General features: G+C 33.0%; 1 protein-coding gene across 5 annotated transcripts in view; it reads right to left on the reverse strand.

Moving 5' to 3' along the window:
• Window positions 1-20,028, reverse strand: part of LOC141450533 (uncharacterized) — a 248,211-nt gene that overhangs the window by 227,825 nt on the left and 358 nt on the right. The gene's annotated exons all lie outside the window — the stretch shown is intronic.

The raw sequence follows: 20,028 nt of genomic DNA on the forward strand, positions 1-20,028 counted from the left end.
CAACAAAAGGTATGCTAAAGGCAACAAAAGGTATGCTAAAGGCAACAAAAGGTACGCTAAAGGCAACAAAAGGTATGCTAAAGGCAACAAAAGGTATGCTAAAGGCAACAAAAGGTATGCTAAAGGCAACAAAAGGCACGCTAAAGGCAACAAAAGGTATGCTAAAAGCAAAAAAAGGTACGCTAAAGGCAACAAAAGGTATGCTAAAGGCAACAAAAGGTATGCTAAAGGCAACAAAAGGTACGCTAAAGGCAACAAAAGGTATGCTAAAGGCAACAAAAGGTATGCTAAAGGCAACAAAAGGTATGCTAAAGGCAACAAAAGGTACGCTAAAGGCAACAAAAGGTACGCTAAAGGCAACAAAAGGTATGCTAAAGGCAACAAAAGGTATGCTAAAGGCAACAAAAGGTACGCTAAAGGCAACAAAAGGTACGCTAAAGGCAGCAAAGAATAAATAAAAGTTTACAAAACTCATTATTAGTAATGGAACTTATTACTAGAGAGTATTTCTTAGTTTTTACAAAATCAATTTTCATAATGTACGCATCAGAATTTTGTTAATTAAAATTCTCATTTCAAAGAGTATTTATTTTCCCTCGATTAGAAATTATTCTTTGTTTTTGAATGAGGTCCAGATCTTATAAATAACTAATAAATAAGATTATAGATCATATATTTTCATAGATCCAAAATTCATGACAGAATTCCTCGTTAACTTTTCAGCAAGGCGCAACTATTAGTAATCTTAAAAAACATTTGATGGCTTACTTCCACCTTGTCTAAAATTATAACTATTTCTAGTTTTCCTCTATTAAAAAGATTCAAATTTAACGACCTCATTCCTATTTGATATATTAATGTTAATCCCACGAGCGGTTGAACTTTGCAAGTGTATTGGTGTGAAGTGAAAGCATCATTTCGTTATCCATTTAACACTTAACAGCTTCTTCTAGAGAGGGAGAAAGATAAGCACGAATGAAAGAGATTTAGTCAAAAAAAAAAGATCCCTAGTGCAGCTTGGGAAGGTAATCAGGTTTTAGGGTTAATAGGTGAAGTGATGGTCAGATGGCTAAGAATTTTGTTAACCTGTTCATCCTGCAGTTTGTTAGAAATGGGTTCTAAAAAAGAGGCACCTTATTTACTTCATACTTCTAGCTATTATACAATTTCAGATGTTTTTTTTAAGCCATAAAAGATATTATTTGAAAGTCTTCAAAAAAAAGTTGCACAAAATTATCTTCATTTAAAAATTGTACGTTTTAGCTGCAGGTTTATACAACTGCAACTTCATGGGTCTTCAGTGAGTGAACTAATATGTTCGCTATAAGGTCTTCAGTGTTTTTATGGCTGGTCACTTAAATGCAACTGCAAAATATTGAAATTAATGAAAAGGTTTTTTGATTGTCAGCACGAAAGATGGATAGAATTTTGAGGATAAACTAATCTAACTTGCAGGGTACATAACCTTGTAATTTGGAGATTTTTTTTTATTCTTACAATAAAAAACAAAGCGAAGAGAGGCATTTCAAATAGGATCTTTGAGAGTCCAGAATTTCGTAACAAACCAGTACTTTGATCGCATCAACAATCCAACGAACTCAACGGAAAAAAAAGGCCAAATGGTGTAGGCTTTCAAGTGCAATTTGAAATCAAAAACTTCATATCGTCTGTGTGGTGCTAGGGAGTGATCTCGTAAGAATATATTTGCAGATTGCATTAGTGTTATTGCATTACTGTTTACGGAAGTAATGTAATGAAGTACGGAAGTTTATTAATGGAATATACAAAATAGATTTAATTTTGGCGTCTTTCGCATATAAAAGTATTTGTTTCATAGATTCTCCATGTTTCATTAATTTTACTATATTTTCCATTAATTTTTTGGGTAGGAATATAGGGCCTCACAAGCTCCCTCTGACAACGGCGTTCTTGTACACAAGCATGCAAATTATCATAACATGTAATACGTACTTTATCTACAAAATTTACTTACATCTGAAAATGCGTTTATTCAAAGGTGAACAATTTAATCATTACAGTAAGTAAAGGAAAGTAATCACCTATTTTTTCAGGCGGGGCTTAACGTCCAGCTACCAAATAGGTGTCAATTAATTTAATCATTTTGGGAAAGGGATTAGCTATGCGTTTAGCGTATTGGATTCCCACGCGGAGATCCGGGGTTCGAATCCAGTTGCTGGCCCTCAGTATTTTTCTCTAGGCTAGGAGCTTCTTACAGCTCACTGTCCTAAAACGTGTGTTGTCTATATTGAGAGAACACTGTCCAGATGCCGGTAGTGTACGAGGGTCGTTTGAAAAGTCCGTGCGAAAATAAAAACTACTTAATTTTTTGGGGTAAACCTTTTCTATTTTTCAACATAGTCTCCTTTTAGGCTTATATACTTCGTCCAACGCTGCTCTAGTTTGTTGATCCCTTCCGAATAATAGGATTTGTCCAAGTCTGAGAAATAGCCATTCGTTTCTGCAATCACCTCCTCGTTTGAATAAAATCTTTTTCCCGCCAGCCATTTCTTCATATTGAGGAACAAATAGTAGTCCGAGGGAGCCAAGTCTGGAGAATAGGGGGGATGTGAAACGAGTTGGAACCCTATTTCCATTAATTTTGCGACCACAACTGCTGAGGTGTGAGCTGGTGCGTTGTCGTGATGGAAAAGGACTTTTTTGTGGGTCAATCGTGGGCGTTTTTCTTGCAGCTCGGTTTTCAAACGGTCCAATAACGATGAATAATATGCACCTGTAATAGTTTTACCCTTTTCCAGATAGTCGATGAGGATTATTCCTTGCGAATCCCAAAAGACAGTCGCCATAATCTTTCCGGCCGAAGGAACGGTCTTCGCCTTTTTTGGCGCAGATTCCCCCTTGGTAACCCATTGTTTAGATTGTTCTTTGGTCTCAGGAGTGTAGTGATGTATCCAGGTTTCATCCACAGTGACGAAACGACGCTTAAAGTCCTGCGGATTCTTCTGGAACAGCTGCAAGCCGTCCTTGCAACACTTTACACGATTTCGTTTTTGGTCAAGCGTGAGCAATCGCGGCACCCATCTTGCGGATAGCTTTGTCATGTCCAAATGTTGATGCAAAATATTATGTACCCGTTCATTCGAGATGCCCACATCACTAGCAATCTCACGCACCTTCACTCTTCTGTCATCCATCACCATATCATGGATTTTATCAATGATTTCTGGAGTAGTAACCTCAACAGGGCGTCCAGAACGTTCAGCGTCACTTGTGCCCATATGGCCACTCCGAAAATTTTGAAACCACTTATAAACTGTTCTAATCGAAGGTGCAGAGTCACCATAATGTTTATCAAGCTTCTCTTTAGTCTCCTGAGGCGTTTTGCCTTTCATAAAGTAGTGTTTAATCAACACACGAAATTCTTTTTCGTCCATTTTTTGAAAATCACTCGACTTCCTCGATTCAAACGAATGCCAAACACAAAGAAATAGACCGATCTGGCTGAAACTTGGTGTGTGTTCTTCCAAGAGATGCTACTAACTAAACATAACCTCGATACGCGCCAGTGGTGCTATCTCTCTGACTTTGCACGGACTTTTCAAACGACCCTCGTACTTACAAAAAAGCTCAGGGCACCAATAACTTAGAGATGTTTACACGCCTTAAATCATTTTTTTCTTTTTAAATTAATCACTAACTGAATAAATAAAAATTATTTAATTATAATTATTTTAAAAACTTGAACAAAGCAGTTTTTACAATTGCAGTTTGTTTAGTTTTCCCAGCTTTTGGGAAAAAATTTATTTTATAAAAATTGAGGACTGTTATGCTTTAGCTATACTGGTTTTACAGCACCAGTTCCTCTTTATGGACACGATTTGAGTCTTCTTTTTTTATTTTTTAATTTTTATATTTACAGTTAACATTTCGAAAGGAAAACATCAACACCTAAATTACCAGATTGTGCTACTTACAAAACGGAAACTGCTAAAAATAATTTGGAATGAATAAAAAGAAATCTAAACGGGAGTGACACTCCGTAGATGCTTTTTTTTAAGTTGGACTTTCTAAGTTTAGAATATTTTATTGGTCAAAATAATTAATATACCAACTGACACACACATACATTCACAGAAACACACTACACACATATATAATATACAGGGTGATCAATTTAAAACGCACCAGTCGCTAATAACTGTTTAGGAAAGCGGAATTTCGAAAAAAAAACCCACGAAGTAAACTATATGTTTTTTTCGATCTAGTTTTCAAATTTTCCACCCCCGATGCTGTATCTTTATTTTTGGCGGAGTTATGGCCAAAAAACTGATCGGGGTTACATAAGGACCACGGGTTTTGACAATGATTATGAAGACCACATTAAAAACTGTAAAAAAAGACGTTGATCCCGTTTCTTATATTTGAAATATTTGTCGAGATATTTAAGACCATTTTTTCTATTCGTGTTAGATTTTCAGTATTAATTTTCCGCCAGAAATACACGTTTTGAGAGGTCCTCTGACTGCAAAAAATGTTATTTGTACTTTTGTAAGAACAAAAGTAATATTTTTTTTTTTTTTTTTTTTTATTGTATACAGCTTCAGCTGGTTACAAGAGTAGTTTTTTTTGTAATTATACAATCCAATTGCAAAGTAAATAAAAATATATAAATTTAAGATTTTTACTGAATTTAAAACAGGTAAGGAGTCTGTATTTAGTAGCGAACGAGGTAAGACGTGCTGTTGCCTCTCTTAAGTTAAAGTGTTTTTTTCTTTGTGTTAAAGTGACTTTTGCGGAAAAATTTTTGGATAATAGTTTTCTATATGAAAAGACCTTTGATTCAGAAAATAATTACCACCTAAGAACTTAAAATAAGTGAGTAATTAACAAAAATTAATTGATGAAATTTAATGCACAAATCTGCAAATTCGTGATAGGAATTGTGGTGGGGAAGTTTCAAGGCCAGTTGAACTTTGGCTTGAGCTTGCTCTTCAGTTACATTTGTGCCGAACTTTTGAGAAGTGGTTTTACTTTTTTCTAATTAGATCTTAATTCTGAAGAATTAAAATAAAAAAAATAAAAAAAAAAAAAAAAGAAGAAAAAATTGCACTTATATATTGATACATGTTATTTGTCTATAGCAAATTAAATTGAATTAGAAAACTTCATTACATTAAATTATTTATGAGCAAAAATTCTGAGGATTTTTACCCTCCAAAACTATCAAAAGGTAAAAGACAGAGGAGTAATAGTTCTCCGGAAACTGAGGAGGAAGTTAAGAGAAGGGAAAAATACATCATGGCAAGCCCAATGGAACAGGTAGGAAATATGAATGTGAATCAGTTAAGTGAGCTATTTGACTTAAAGTTGAAAAATATGGCGACAAAACAAGATATTTCTATCCTCTCCGCCCAGTTGGAGCTTCTTCGTCATGAACATTCCACCCTGAAATTAGAAATAAAAAAGCAACAAGACATAAATAGGAAATTAAGAAGTCAGATGGAATTTACTCAAAGGGAAGTGAAAAGAAAAAATTTAATTTTTAAAGGTATTATAATGAGCCCTGAAGAAAACTGTTTACAAAAGGTAAAAAACTTGTGCTTGAATCTATTAAACACTCCAGAAGATATTACAATAAATCGAGCTCAGCCTTTAGGTAATAAAAATGCCAGTAAGAAAATCATTCTAGCGGAATTTCCAAAAGAAGCGGAAAGGATGAACATTTTAAAAAACGCCAGAATACTGAGGGGAACGGGAATATCAGTGGAGAAAGATCTCACAGGGTTGCAGAGAGATATAAAAAGAAAACTTTTATATCTGAGAAAATGCATAAAAGAAACAAACCCTAAATTGCAAGTATCAGTATGGAATCAAAATTTATTTATTAACAATTCCAGATTTCATTGGATAGAGGAAGAAGGGCTTATTTTTGGCAGAGAGTGTGGAATAAGTAAATTAAAAGAAATTACGAATTACGATTTTTCCACAGTTATTCAAAAGTTATTGAGTGAAGTATCAGCTGAGAAGTTAAATTTAAGAAAAGAAGAGCTGGGAGAAGATAAACAGAAGAAAGAAGACCAAAGTTCTTTTAGAGAAACAACCTCAGTAAATGTCTGTAATAAACAAGTTGTATAATTTAAAGACGTCTGTCAGGTTAACACAAGTAAGTGCATAACAAACAAATTTAAAATATGTTCATATAATGTTCATGGCTTGTTTAGTAAATTTAATGATGTTTCTTTTTTTGAGTTTTTAAAACAATATGAAATTATATTGCTGTATGAAACTTTCTTAGTTAGTGAGGAGTGTCATAGATTTAGTAAATATTTTCATGGCTTTAAACTTAACTGGCTGGGTGCAAAAAGATTAAATAAATTTGGAAGACCTAGTGGAGGTATGTTATTAGCTTACAAATCTAATATTTATCCGAATTTAAATTGTAAATTTGTTAAAATTCTTGATTATGATGTTATCGAGATTATCGCTTATGACCAGAAATTTTATTTAATACCAGTATATCTTAATTTTTCACACTGGGATTCAGATTTTAACAAATTAAATAATGTGATGGAAACCATAAATTGTAATAGTGTGGTGATAGGGGACATGAATGCAAGAGTTGCTGACGGACAAAGCTTACCTGATTGTATTGCACAAGAAAAGTGTATTGTAGAAAGTTTTAGGAATTCAAAAAAATTATGTTTGAATAATAGGGGTAAATTATTTTTACAGTTTTGTGAAGATTCGGACATTGTTATATTAAACGGCCGTACCAAGGGTGACAGTAACGGAGAATTTACTTTTATTTCAGATAGAGGTAATTCAGTAATTGACTTTTGTTGCGTCAGTCCTAATTTGTTAAACCTGGTTTCTGATTTTGAGGTAATTCCAGAAATTTATTCTGACCACATGCCAATTATGATTACCTTCGAGTACAAACAATTGTTAAACAATATTAGCAAACATCGCATGCTTTCAAAATTGCTCTGGTCAAACCAAGACGAACAACATTTTAAACTAAAATTGAGTAAGAAAATAGGGCTGCTGGCAAAACAACATATTAAGCCGGAAGAAAAACTAGATGCGTTGTTAAACTGTATTGTAGATTGTTCCCACTACGGTAACCAAATATATAATCCAAATATCGCTAAAATCGGTAAACAAATATGGTTTGATTACGAATGTAAAAAGTATCGCAAGCGTTCATTTAGATTTTTACAGATCTTTAGAAAACATAATAATACTTATGTGAGACAATTATACCTTGAAGCGAACAGTAGTTTCAAACAGGTATGCCAAAATAAAAGGAAAAAATATATTGTAAGTTTAAAAGATAAATTTAAAAATGTGAGAGATTCGAAAGACTACTGGAAACTAATAAAGCAATTTAAAGTTAGTAATTATATTAATGAGTCGAATATATCTAAGATCCAATTTATGAACTATTTTCAGGAATTGTTAAACCCTTCAGTAACTAATGCCGTAATTCTCTATGCCGAACCGTTCTGGTCTAATTCAGATTTAGATAAACAGTTTACACTACTAGAATTGAAAGATGTTCTTTGAAAAGCGAAAAATAACAAAGCCCCAGGAATTGATTCAATACCATACGAATATAAATTTAGCAAAATCGAAAGTCGTAGTGTTCCGAAATGGTGGTAAACTTTCAAGATTTGAAAAGTGGTATTTAGAGGGGCGACAAATCGATATTGTAAATTCTTATAAATACCTTGGTATAACCATCTCCTCAAAAGTATCTCTTAGCGAGCATTTTCTAGAAAGAATTAGTCATGCAAAATTTGGGCTGAACACTACTTGGCATAACTTAATGATGAAAAAGGATATTCCCTACTCCACCAAGTTAGAAGTATTTCATTCTGTTTCTCGTTCAGTAGTCAGCTATGGGTCTCAAGTCTGGGGATTTGAGCCTTATGACTGTTTAGAAAAATTTAGAAGGTACTTTATAAAGAAATTATTATCACTTCCCCGGTGTACCCCAAATTATATAGTTGATTTTGAAACCGGAATTGATTCTATATATTCTTATACTTTGAAGCTTCACTTCAAGTATATACTAAAAGTTTTAGAAATGCCTTCCATTCGTTTGCCCCACATTATGTGTAATGAGACTATTAAAAGGAATATATACTGGTATAAAAAATGGGGGGAGTTGGGTGCAGCACATTTACCTTTGTCAAATATCCCATCATTGCGGCAAAAATCACAAAGTTTGAGGCAAGATGTAACAAAAGTTCAAAAAGAAGAAGCCTTAAATAACTGTATGCAATCAAGGTATGAATTGTACGGTAAGCTTTGTTCTGTCGGGGACGGCACTATATATTTGAATGATGGTAGTGATTTATATACGATGAGATGGATTTGTAAGGCTAGAACTAAATCCCTAAATCTGAATTTTAAACACTGGAAACGAGACAATACAGTTAGATGCTCACTGTGTAATTCCAGTGAAAAAGAGGATACATATCACTTCATTGGGGTGTGTACCGTTCTATCTGAATGGAGGGTCAAATGGTTAAAAAAGAAAAAATTGTCTAAGGAAGAGGTTTTTAATTTGTTAAATGGTGGAAACTGGTCAAATCTCGTTATGTACTTAAGGCAAGCCAGTTATTACAGAAATGAATTAATAAATGAATTTAATTGGTAAAGGGCATAGGAGGATTATTTTATTTTATGATTTTATTTTATGAAGTTAAATTTTGAGCCATTATTTATTTCGGCTATTCTTTTGTTTTTGTATTTGTTTTGTTAGAAAGGGTATATGTTTATTTATTTCATTTTTTTACTGAAATGTTGTTTGTTTATTTGCAATTATATTTTCGAGGGCGTAAAAAGTAATTAATTTTTGTTATATATTTAAAAAAAAAAAATTAGAAGAGATAAGGAAGAAAAGAAAAAGAAACTGTTAATTAATCATTATTATTTAAAATGTGTTACACATTTATTATTTAATTTCAATTTATTAATTAATTGTTTATTGTATTTTATACGGTATTTATTTAAAAACACTTTCTTTAAAATACAGACTTGACAGACGGATTTTATCCATTGTCTATGTGCATAGATGTGAATAGAAGTATGATTTGTTTTATTTATTTTATTTTATTTTTTGGTATTATTTTTGTTGTAAATTTTCTTTTGTTGTAACTTGATATGCAGAAAATAAATAAAAATAAATAAATAATTAAAACAGGTAAGCCGAAATTATTTGTAACCTCTAAGAGTAAATATTTTTTCTAATAAAGTACAAGAATTTATCACTTCACACCTATTTAAACAATTTAAGTCGGGAAATGTAGGATGTTGGTTTGGGTCGTGATATTTAGGGCAATGCAAGAGTATATGCACCATATCATCAGGCACTCCACAACATTCGCAAACCAGATCAGTCTTAACCATGCACACATTATTTTTTAAAATGAATTTTACAAAGTGCCTTCCCGCTAATCTTAGTTCGGCTATCATTCGGATCATCCTGAATGGAATATTGTGCAATAAGAGGTACGGCTGCGGCCCATCAACTAATGTGAAGCTTTTGTAAAAAGTACTAAAATTGGACTCGCTGAGGAGTGTCAAGTCTTTCTCCCGAAGATGTTTCTTGGCCATTAATACTGCCTGATTTATACACCGCTTTGATATTGCATCTATCTGGTTCAGTTTAATCAGTTCTGAGCAGCCCGTTATCTTAAGCAGTTCGTCAACTTGTGTTACCCAGTTGTACTTGGGGTCCACCCCCCCCCCCCACGACTGTGTGTCTCCAGCAACTTATTAAAACAAAATTTTGGTATTCTTTTGTCGTCCATACGGCCCAAACGGCTAAGCCATCCCAGAACACTCCTAAAGACCTCACAAGCCATCGGTGAAACCCCGGTCTCGAGCCGAACCGCCACAGAGGGGGTCGATCGGACCAGGCCAAGTAGCCTCTTGAAGAAAGAAATCTGGAGAACAAAAGTGATAATAATTGAAGATTTTAAAACATGTAGTGTCATGTAAATGGTTGTGGGTGAATCAGGATAAATTTGTTTTATCATCAAATAAAAGCAATCATCACATCATTTTAATGTACCTCGTATGCAAGACTTCTTGACCTATGATTTCAGTAAGAATATCTTAGCAGTGTTGGTCTAGTGGTCAAGAGCGTGGTTTTCTAAGTGGAGATTCCCAGTTCGAATCCCGCGTTTGCAATCATTCTTATTACTTAAAAAATCATAAAACTTTTTTAAATAACGTTTAGTCATGCGCGTGATTCGAATTGGAGATCTCCCACTTAGAAAACCACGCTCTTGACCACTAGACCAACACTGCTAAGATATTTTTACCTTAATCATAGGTCAAGAAGTCTTGCATATGGGATGCATTAAAATGATGTGACGGTTCCTTTTATTTGATGATAAAACAAATTTATCCTGATTCACCCATAACCATGACATTACACTTCATGTTTTAACATCTTCAATTATTATTATTTTTTTACTTTGCGTCACCAATAACATTTTTTGCAGTCAGAGGACCTCCCAAAACGTGTATTTCTGGAGGAAAATTAATATTGAAAACCGTTCGCGAATAGATAAAATTGTAACTTTGATCTTAAATATCTCAACTAATATTAGGGATATCGAAACGGGGTCAACGTCATTTTTCACAATTTTTTATGTAGTTTTCATAATCATTGTTAAAACCAGTGGTCCTTATGAAACCCTAAAGAGGTTTTTGGCCGTAACTCCCCCAAAAATAAAGATACAGCATCGGGAGTAGAAAATTTGAAAACTATACCGAAAAAAAAAATATAGTTTACTTCGTGGGTTTTTTCGAAATTCCGCTTTCCTAAAAAGATATTAGCGATTGGTGCGTTTTAAATGGATCACTCTGTATATTAGCTATAATTTTTTAACTTAGACGCTAAAAGAAATAAATTTTATGCAAAACTGGTAACAGATTCATAATCATATTCTTTCAGTAGAAATATTATTTGGGTGTTATTAAGCAGCATTTATTCTGTAGTATAGATCTACTTCATTCTGTATTCATACTAACGACAACAAAACTTAAACTTAAGTTCAAAGCTTAAAGAAATTTGTTACCACGATAATTTCAGAAAAGAAATAGCATCACTGCTACATAATACCGCTTAAGCTCTTTTGGAAATAATAAATTTTCTAGGAACTTCTTATACAGCTCACTGTCCAGCGAGAGACAGTGTTACCTGCAACGAGAGAACACTGTTCACAGGCAGGCAGTTCGCTGAAAAAAGCTCTGTGCGCCAATTACCTCAGATATAGACGCACCTTTTAAGAAAAATTAAATAAAATTAGAAGTAAAATAAAAAAAAATAATTTCTCTATGAATTCAACTTCCTTTGTAAGAAACCTAACATTTTGTAGACAAGGTCTTTCTTGCCAGAAAAATAAGAATATAAAACTGTAGATGCTATCTTTACCGTGTGACAGACTAGAAACTTGTACATGATAATACACTGTGTACAGGCTGTAATAGCTCCTTGAAAGTTATAACACATTACCAAGGAAACATTAGTCATCTGCCATGGCAGTGACCTTGATATTAGAACTAATGTCGGCTTCTTGTTCGTGGTTGTCCTTAGGATCAATTATCATGCTGGGATTGACGGCAGTATGTGCACGAACAAAAGCTCACAAAGAGTATAAAGGTCGTACACTAAATTTCAATATTAATTTACATAAATGAGTAATTAAAGTAAGTAAAGTAAAGTAATCGCCTATTTTTTCAGGCAGGGCTTTACGTCTAACTACCATTTAGGTGACGTAGACGGAAGCGACTAGCAAACTTACTTTACTATAAATTTCTTTTATTAAGCATTAAATAAAATCCAAGGCCTAACACCGGGAATCGAACCCTGTACCACAATACATATTAGCTTTACCGTTTACATATATGATAATATAGATGAAATCAGCAATAAAACATCAATAACATCATTGATGTCCGAACTCTTCCTCTTTTGCTCTGCTGGCTTCCAAGCCGTGTTCTTTCCTTACAGACCACAATCAATAGCTTGCTCTGTCCGGGCTCAAGTTTCGCCTTTTATTTCCTTGATCTAGTGTGCCAAGAAGCAGGTATTAGTATTTACTTAGAGCATATAAGTTTCCAATCTGGCGTGCTTCTACCTATTTTGTGGCCGATGAGAGAGGTCGCAATGTTATGCACTGAGCCAGGTGGCAAGGACCTAACAGCCGTTCTAAGCGAGAATCTCCTTCCTTCTAAGGCCCCATAGTTTTATGCTGAAGAGAAAAGTTTCTTAGAGCCACAAGTTGATCCTAATGCTGTTCAAGGCATTCCTTATGGTCGGTCCCCTTTGGTAACTGGTCCGCAGGTCTAGACACGGAGTGGACTGACTGCCCATGCCAACCTAGTTTTGTGCCTTCTTCCAAAAAATTGGGAAATTTGTTGATTGATAATTAGTTATAAAATTTTGGTACTCCCACCTGTCATTGAAATACAAATTATTATTTACTTTGGGTAAAACAACTTCAAAAAGAAAATTTAACCCATTTTGAATGCAGCCAATCATTACTACAAAAATTGCTGAATTCGAAATTTTCAAAATATTCCAATCAAATTATATAATTAAAAAACGAATTTAAAAGAAGATTTTTGGATTTTAATAAATATGAAAACCAATTTCAAATATTCACTTCTCCTCTTGCAGTTGATGTTGAAACTGTTGATGAAAATTTACAATTAGGACTCATCAAAATTCAATGCGATTTTGTTTTGAAACAAAAATGACACACTGACAGCATTGCCGCGAGAGCAAGAAGCAAGTAAGACCACATCGTATTGTAAGCCATAATGATAGCTACTGTGCATGTGCATTTTGTTGGACGCGAAAAAAGGAAGAGAAAAATCTTAGTTACCTTGCCTAATTTCTTCAAGAGTAGCGTTTGTTAACCAAATCTAGAACTCCTGTACAGACTGTACCAGGTAAAGGAAGTAGAAATAGCTTCAAAGTTTGTCAGTGGTGCAAGCCATAGGCTGCGTTATGAAACCTCTGGCATGATTAACCAGAGGAGATCATGTCGTAAGAACGAGTGTGGGTTAGAACCCAGTGTTTCGTAAAGAGGGATATCTACTAGAGTTTTTTTTAGGATATTTTACATGGTGTTCAATGGCTGCAGTGCCTTAGGGAAAAAGATTACTATTATTCTGTTCTAATAATAACAATAATAATAATCACTGCAGCCAACTTGCGATATCTAGGTCTAGAAATAGACAAACATTCAAGCGGAAGGGGAATTAAATTATTTGTCATTTGTAAATACATATATTGTTATCTTCCTCTCATTTCCTCTTTTCCTTCATTCTTTCCATGTTTTCCTAGATTACTAAATTTAAAATCTTAATTATCATTAAGTAATTAAATATATGTCCTTAAACCTAGACAAAAAAAAATCATTGAACTATATTGAAATAACCAGGTTTTCTTATTATTGCTACATTAAAAAACAATGCGGCACTTTTTGCAATTTATAACCTAGCAGGTTATATGTATAACAGTTACGTCAATATTTGGTAGTTTTGTGAGAGCGATTAAATGTCTCATTCAACAACTAGTCTTATAGAACGAGTAAGTAATTAAAAATGCTGATTCCAAGCGAGTACTTGTCTGCTCGTGACTTTTGTAAGGTAGAATCATTAATTTAAAAGGTTAGCTCTTAACCAAACAAATGAACACCCCTCTAAAAGTTCTATTCAAACATTATTAGTGTCTGTTTGCGTTTTATAACAAGAAATGGTTACTAAATGGGGAACTATAATCCATTTTACTAACTATATTGTTAGTCACTATATACTCAGCTATCATTGTAGTATCAGGCTTTACTATTATTGGTTCCTTAAGAATTCTTCAGCTACTACAACGACCCCAGCCAGTAAATAATTAATCACTTCGATTTAGAAAATTAAATGTATAAAGAGATACATCTTCTTTTTCTTTTGATAAATAGAAACATTGAAACTAAATGCCAGTAATATCAACGAAGAAGCAATTCACAGAACTTACCTGTCTCTGAAGAACTTAGAAAAAATTATTCAGAAACTGTCGAACGGGTGAAAACAGTTAAGAAAAATTATAATTATGAAAAGTTATAGAAATTAAGTAGTTATGTACGTAAGTTGTAAACACATATCTGGTTTGTTGAAAATGTGATTAGGTCTGCAGTGGTGGATTTTATCCGTCTTAGCACTCATGTTTACAGTATCCCTAACCGCTTTCGGATATTTATCCATTATCAGAGATTAATCACTCTCTCTGGTGTAGAAAGAAAAAAAAAGACAAAGGAGTAGAAATCGCGAAAACTAAAATTCATTTTTGCAAGGTTGCTTCGCCGCATGGGAATTCCGGTAAAAGTTTTAGAAGCAGGGTATCAAAATGTGCCAGAAAAGTAACAAAAGCAAATTTCTGGCCATTACGATTCTTTTGCGAAATACTGATCACAAACACTCTCGTGTAATATACTATGTGTACATAAATCTACGCTAAAAATATTATTTTTTTTAACAAATTCAAGGAATCTCAAAAGATAAATTTCTATGTCGGAGGAGGGGAGAAATATTGGATCTAAACCAAGAGACAGAACACTGTGTTCACAAGCAGACGATGTGAAGGTAAAGAGGCTTAACCACTTTCTGACAGCGCATAACTCAAGTGCAATAACCGTTAAAGACTATAAGCTGGAGAAATGTCGGTGAAATGTAGGGCACAATAGATATCTTAACTAATAAAGTGGATGGCTGGCGGCATTATAATGGGTTAGAGCAATTAATTCTAAAACTAAAGCAAACGCCAGGGCGTAGCTTGAAGGGCCGGCCGGCCTTGCAGCGAAATCTCCATCTATTAAAAATAATTAACACAAATTAATATAAAAGAAGTAGATAAAAATGAAAGTAAATATACCGCGAACATGATAGTATCAGCGGCGAAAATTGTAAAGAAAGATTTTGATGGAGTTGATTGAAGGGAGTGAGGAGACAATCAAGTAGATGGATTAAGACCCGAATTTCTCAGCATTAACGTTATACTGTAGATCAATATTTCTCAACCTTTTTGACTTGATCGGAGATTTTTTAATATTTGAGATACCATAGACATACGCACGTTTTTAAAAACAATTTTCTATCTCCGGACTCCGGCGATCTTAAACCAAATATTCCCGGCGGAAACACAAACTAGAAAATCTGTATTTTCAAAATACCAACATGGCGGGATAGATAGTTTCTCCATTCTCAAGCCACACACCCACGCACAGACCATTCTCTTTAAAACCATTTTTTCAGGGGAACAAAGGCCCTCAAAAGGGAATTTCCACAAAGAAAATTAGAAATACAAAATTTAACATGATTGCAACACTTTCCTTATCTAATAAAAGGACAAAATTATGGCAATACGTATAAGGCTATGTTTATTTCGAAATTAGTAGTAAAGTAAAGTAATCGCCTATTTTTTCAGGCGGGGCTTTATGTCTAACAACCAATTAGGTGTCGTGGACGGAGGCGACTAGCAAACATACTTTACTGTAAATTTCTTTTATTAACCATTAAATAAAATCCAAGGGCTAAGACCGGGAATCGAACCCAGTACCACAATCCATATTAGCTTTTCAGATCTCGCCTCTTAACCGCTCTGCCACCGTGGCCTAATATTTCGAAATTATAAATTACGTAAATTTACAATTTACTTTTAAAAATTTAGAAAATGAAATTCTATTATAAATAAAATACAGATTTTAGTTTTGTTTTTAAATTAAACTCATTTCAATAAAAATAAATACCACTTACAAGCTCTAATTAATTACTTTTCGATAGCTCGTTTTGAGCTCGGAACTTTATTTTATAAAACAAATTATTTTTTATTGCGATATAAAATAATTTATTTATTTTATTTTTTTTCAGGCGGGGCTTAACGTCCAACTACCAATTAGGTGTCGTGGACGGAGGCAACTAGCAAACATACTTTACTGTAAATTTCTTTTATTAACCATTAAATAAAATCCAAGGCCTAAAAGACTAGGAATCGAACCCAGTACCACAATACATATTAGCTTCGCAGGTCTCGCCTCTAACCGCTCGGCTACCGTGGCGCCTAAAATAATTTAATATTGTCTACTGTGATCTGCTAATGCAGCATGGCGATTGCGCTTTGCATCTTACCTTTCAGTCGATATTTTTATAACAGTCTAAGCTGCATATCCCAGTAAAACAAAAAAAAATGCATTTCTAATTGTAAGGAGTTACTGTTATTATTATTATTTTTTACCTTATTTTTTTTTTTTAAAAAAAAAAAAAAGGCGCACCTAAGATCATTAGTGCTCGTAACTTTTTTAGTGTTCGCCCGTTTGAGACAAACTATCCTTGTAAGAAGCTCCTAGAAAGAGAAAATCTAAGGGCCAGCCCTTAACAAAACTAAAATCTGTATTTTATTTATAATTTTAGAATTTCATTTTCTAAATTTTTAAAAGTAAATTGTAAATTTAGGTAATTTATAATTTCGAAATATTAGGCCACGGTGGCAGAGCGGCCTTTTATATTTCCATTTTAAAGTAAATCTGTTAACCGAAATAGCGACTTTACACAACAAGTTTCAAAGTTTTTAAGTATTTTTTTTTTTGAAAATGGCTTCGTCAGTATTGATTAAACTTGAAATGCTATGTATACGTATATTTAACAAAACAAATACTGACCCCTCCAGGGCATCAGATTCAAGCCCAAATTTTACAGAATTCTACTTGAAAAAATTATGTGTACAGTAAGTCAATCACAAGGCTCTATACTATAATTTTCAAGGTTCTAACTTAGGTATTTTCTTCAAACTCAACAGTTGAAGCCAATCCCCATCTTATCCCAGAATTGTTCAAAGCATTTTACTTGAAATAATAATAATAATAAAATTAAGTGAATATAAAGTAAATGCAAAGTTTCGAGTAAAGCCTTAGAACCATTAGCGTGAAAGTTTAAGAAATTTGAAAACAGCCTTCAGGGATCTTCCTCAAAAGACTCGAAATTCACTTCTAAATAACATAAATCTAAATGATAATACCGTATAGCACGTATTTCATCTAAATGATAGTTCAGAGGAAAGTTTTGAACCCAAAACTTCCTTCTAGATGTTTTAAATTTTGGCTTGGACCGTTTCATTCAGGCACATTTTTTGAAACGACCCGAGGCAAAAAAAAAATCCTCCCCTCAGTATATGTACAGCAATCGGCTGTACTCGGGTTTAATCCTGGCTATCTGCTCTTTTTTTTTCTATTTTTAGAAGCCTCTACTACTTTTCTCCGGAGATTGTAACGAGGAAACACTATTCTAAGGCAGACAGTGAACTAAGTTGATCGCAGATTTTTAATGAAGTGCCTTAAAATAAAAGTAAAAAAATTGCGCTAAGAATTATACAATATTTTTATGGCAAAAACATGTATATTTATATTTTTTAAATTTTCTCTCATGATTTTTAGTTTCTTCAAGCTTAAAAGAAAAATAAATAAAAATTTAAATTCCTACAGAATTTTAGCATAAAATGTGTATGTTTGTCAGTGCAGAATTTTATTTGTTTTGAAGAAATAATGAATGAAGGGAAATATGTCTAAAATAAAAACAATCGTCCATTGATGAACCAAGGTAGAAATGTTGCTATGTCGAGGAACAATAACATAACAGAAAGAGATGATGACTAGCAAGAAATTTTGCAACACAAGCAGGTGTATTTGTGCAGTAGTGCTTGCTAACTACATCTGTCGGCGATAAAGCCACCATTGAACAACTCTTATTGTAATTTAAAAAAATAAAAGTACTATTTCTTAGAATCATTATAATTTCTATTGTAAATAATGTATCCAAATAGTGGAGATAATAAAAAGATTCACATTACCTGAATATACACAGCAAAGAAATCATTAAATTGGCACTAAAAGCTAAAATCCTAGGAAGGCACAGCATTAGAATCTTGTTAATACTGTGGACATAAGTAAACTGCGAAGGCAGTGTACAATATCGTTCTTTATTATTAAAATACAATTGGGCTAATTGAGGAGAGAGGCATGGCTTTCTATTTTATAGCTGAGTGTGTTTTATGTTAATTGCCATTTACTGGCATAAAAAACCAACACCGGTTAATTGATGAAATTGAAAGTAAAATAAAATAATAATAAAAAAATATTATTGTTTACATGTTAGAATAACCAGCTTGCGAATAGCTATGTTTACTTAGAGATATCGTCAGCTTTATAACAGTAGTTGACTAATACAAAGAGATAAGTTTTCTTAATTATTTTTATTTAATTTTTATGAACTCAAAGAAAGGAAATAACATAAATAAACATCACAATAATAATAATTACAATAATAATTAAAAAGTTAAATGGAAAATAATCCTAGATTCCTAGAATATATTACGAAAAAAATTAAAAATAAGTTATTCTAAAAAAAAAAATAATAATATATAAAAAATGGTTTTAAACACTTTCCCTTGCCGAAATTTACGTCACAAATTCGTCATTTTCTCTTCCTCTTTATAGTAAGAGAAGGTAATTGTGTGTAAAGGAAAAATTTGTGTGTTAAATTGTGAAAATTTCCATTTTGACTTTTTTTTTACCAAAAATATCCGTTAAAGTCCCCAGAGTAAGAAAAACTATTTTTAAACTATTTGTATCTGTCTGTCCACCGTAACTCAAAATAGAAAAATCTCAGCAAGTTCAGATTTTATATTTGGCGGCACGTTTAGGAAAGTGGATGGTTAGTCTTTCCTCTAAACTATCATTTTTGTGCATTGTTCCATCTTGCATCTAATCTAATTTTGCTAAAAATCACAACTGGGACTAAATTTCCAAAATTCTATAAAGGATACTTCCGCGAGAGAGGGTAGGGGTAGATTCCCTCTACAGTGCCACCAGTTTCTATAAAGGGCGGTCCTATCGCTAGCATACTTTCAGGAGAGGTTATATGTATTGTTGTGTAAATCGAAGTATAAAGATAACCTTCCTCTACTGGGAGTATCCCTTTTTTTTACAATTGATAGTTCACTTTTTCGAAGATGGCGCCAAGGGTGCTTTGAAATGGGAACCTTAATACTTGTGAGTGTTCATCCAAATTTCATGCACCAACATCCCTTAATAACCACAAAAATTTAGTAAAGTGATATGCTCAATCACTTTCTTCAAATTTGTGACCATTATTTTCTTTTAATATTATACAGGTAAAGTATTCATCGTTTTTGATAACTGGTTTATTAATCCAAAAGGAACAAAAAATATGATTACTTAAGATTGAAATTGGCAATATTCTTTCTCCTACTAATCGTCACTAAACCTACCTCTTCCCCGGAAATGCATTAAGAAACACTTTATAAAGTAAAAATAACATACATAACTTAAAGATCTACCAAAGTTTTATATAAACTTTGACGCCTTTTAAAGAGAATATTCCAAAAATCAATTTAGTAAAGTGGCACTTCCCGAGGCTGTTTTTGTCCAAAAGCTTATTACCGGTTCCTAAAAAGCTCCCACTCGAAATAAAAAATATCCGGTTTTTATTTATACTACAAACATACAGACACACAACCACCACATAGGTCCTACTATTCGTTGTGTCAATATGTAAAAAAACACTTTTTCCTGATACAGGAAACCTGGAAAGTGATATTTCCTGTGAAAATTCAAAATCGAAAATCCGCACAATTCATTTCGGTTTTTAAGATGAAAATTAATTTTCTTATTAACAAAGTAAGGAAGGTAAAAATAATCATGATCAACACTATTGCAATGAAATAAAGAGCATTGATAGTGAAATTATAAAAAGAAATGAAATTAAAAATTAATACTTTTTAAATATAAACACATTATACAGACGTATAAAAAAAAAAGACTATAATAATAATTACATTATTACACACAAGCTGTCAGAAACAGATTGAATAACACTCATTATCAATGAAACGTTAGTGCAGATAACACTGCACTTGGATTAGATTGACAAATTTTATTATTGATAAAAATAAGAGTTGTG

The sequence above is a fragment of the Rhodnius prolixus genome, unplaced genomic scaffold, assembly GCF_049639745.1.
Source record: "Rhodnius prolixus isolate KJV_2025 unplaced genomic scaffold, Rpr scaffold_2, whole genome shotgun sequence".
Classification (NCBI taxonomy): domain Eukaryota; kingdom Metazoa; phylum Arthropoda; class Insecta; order Hemiptera; family Reduviidae; genus Rhodnius; species Rhodnius prolixus.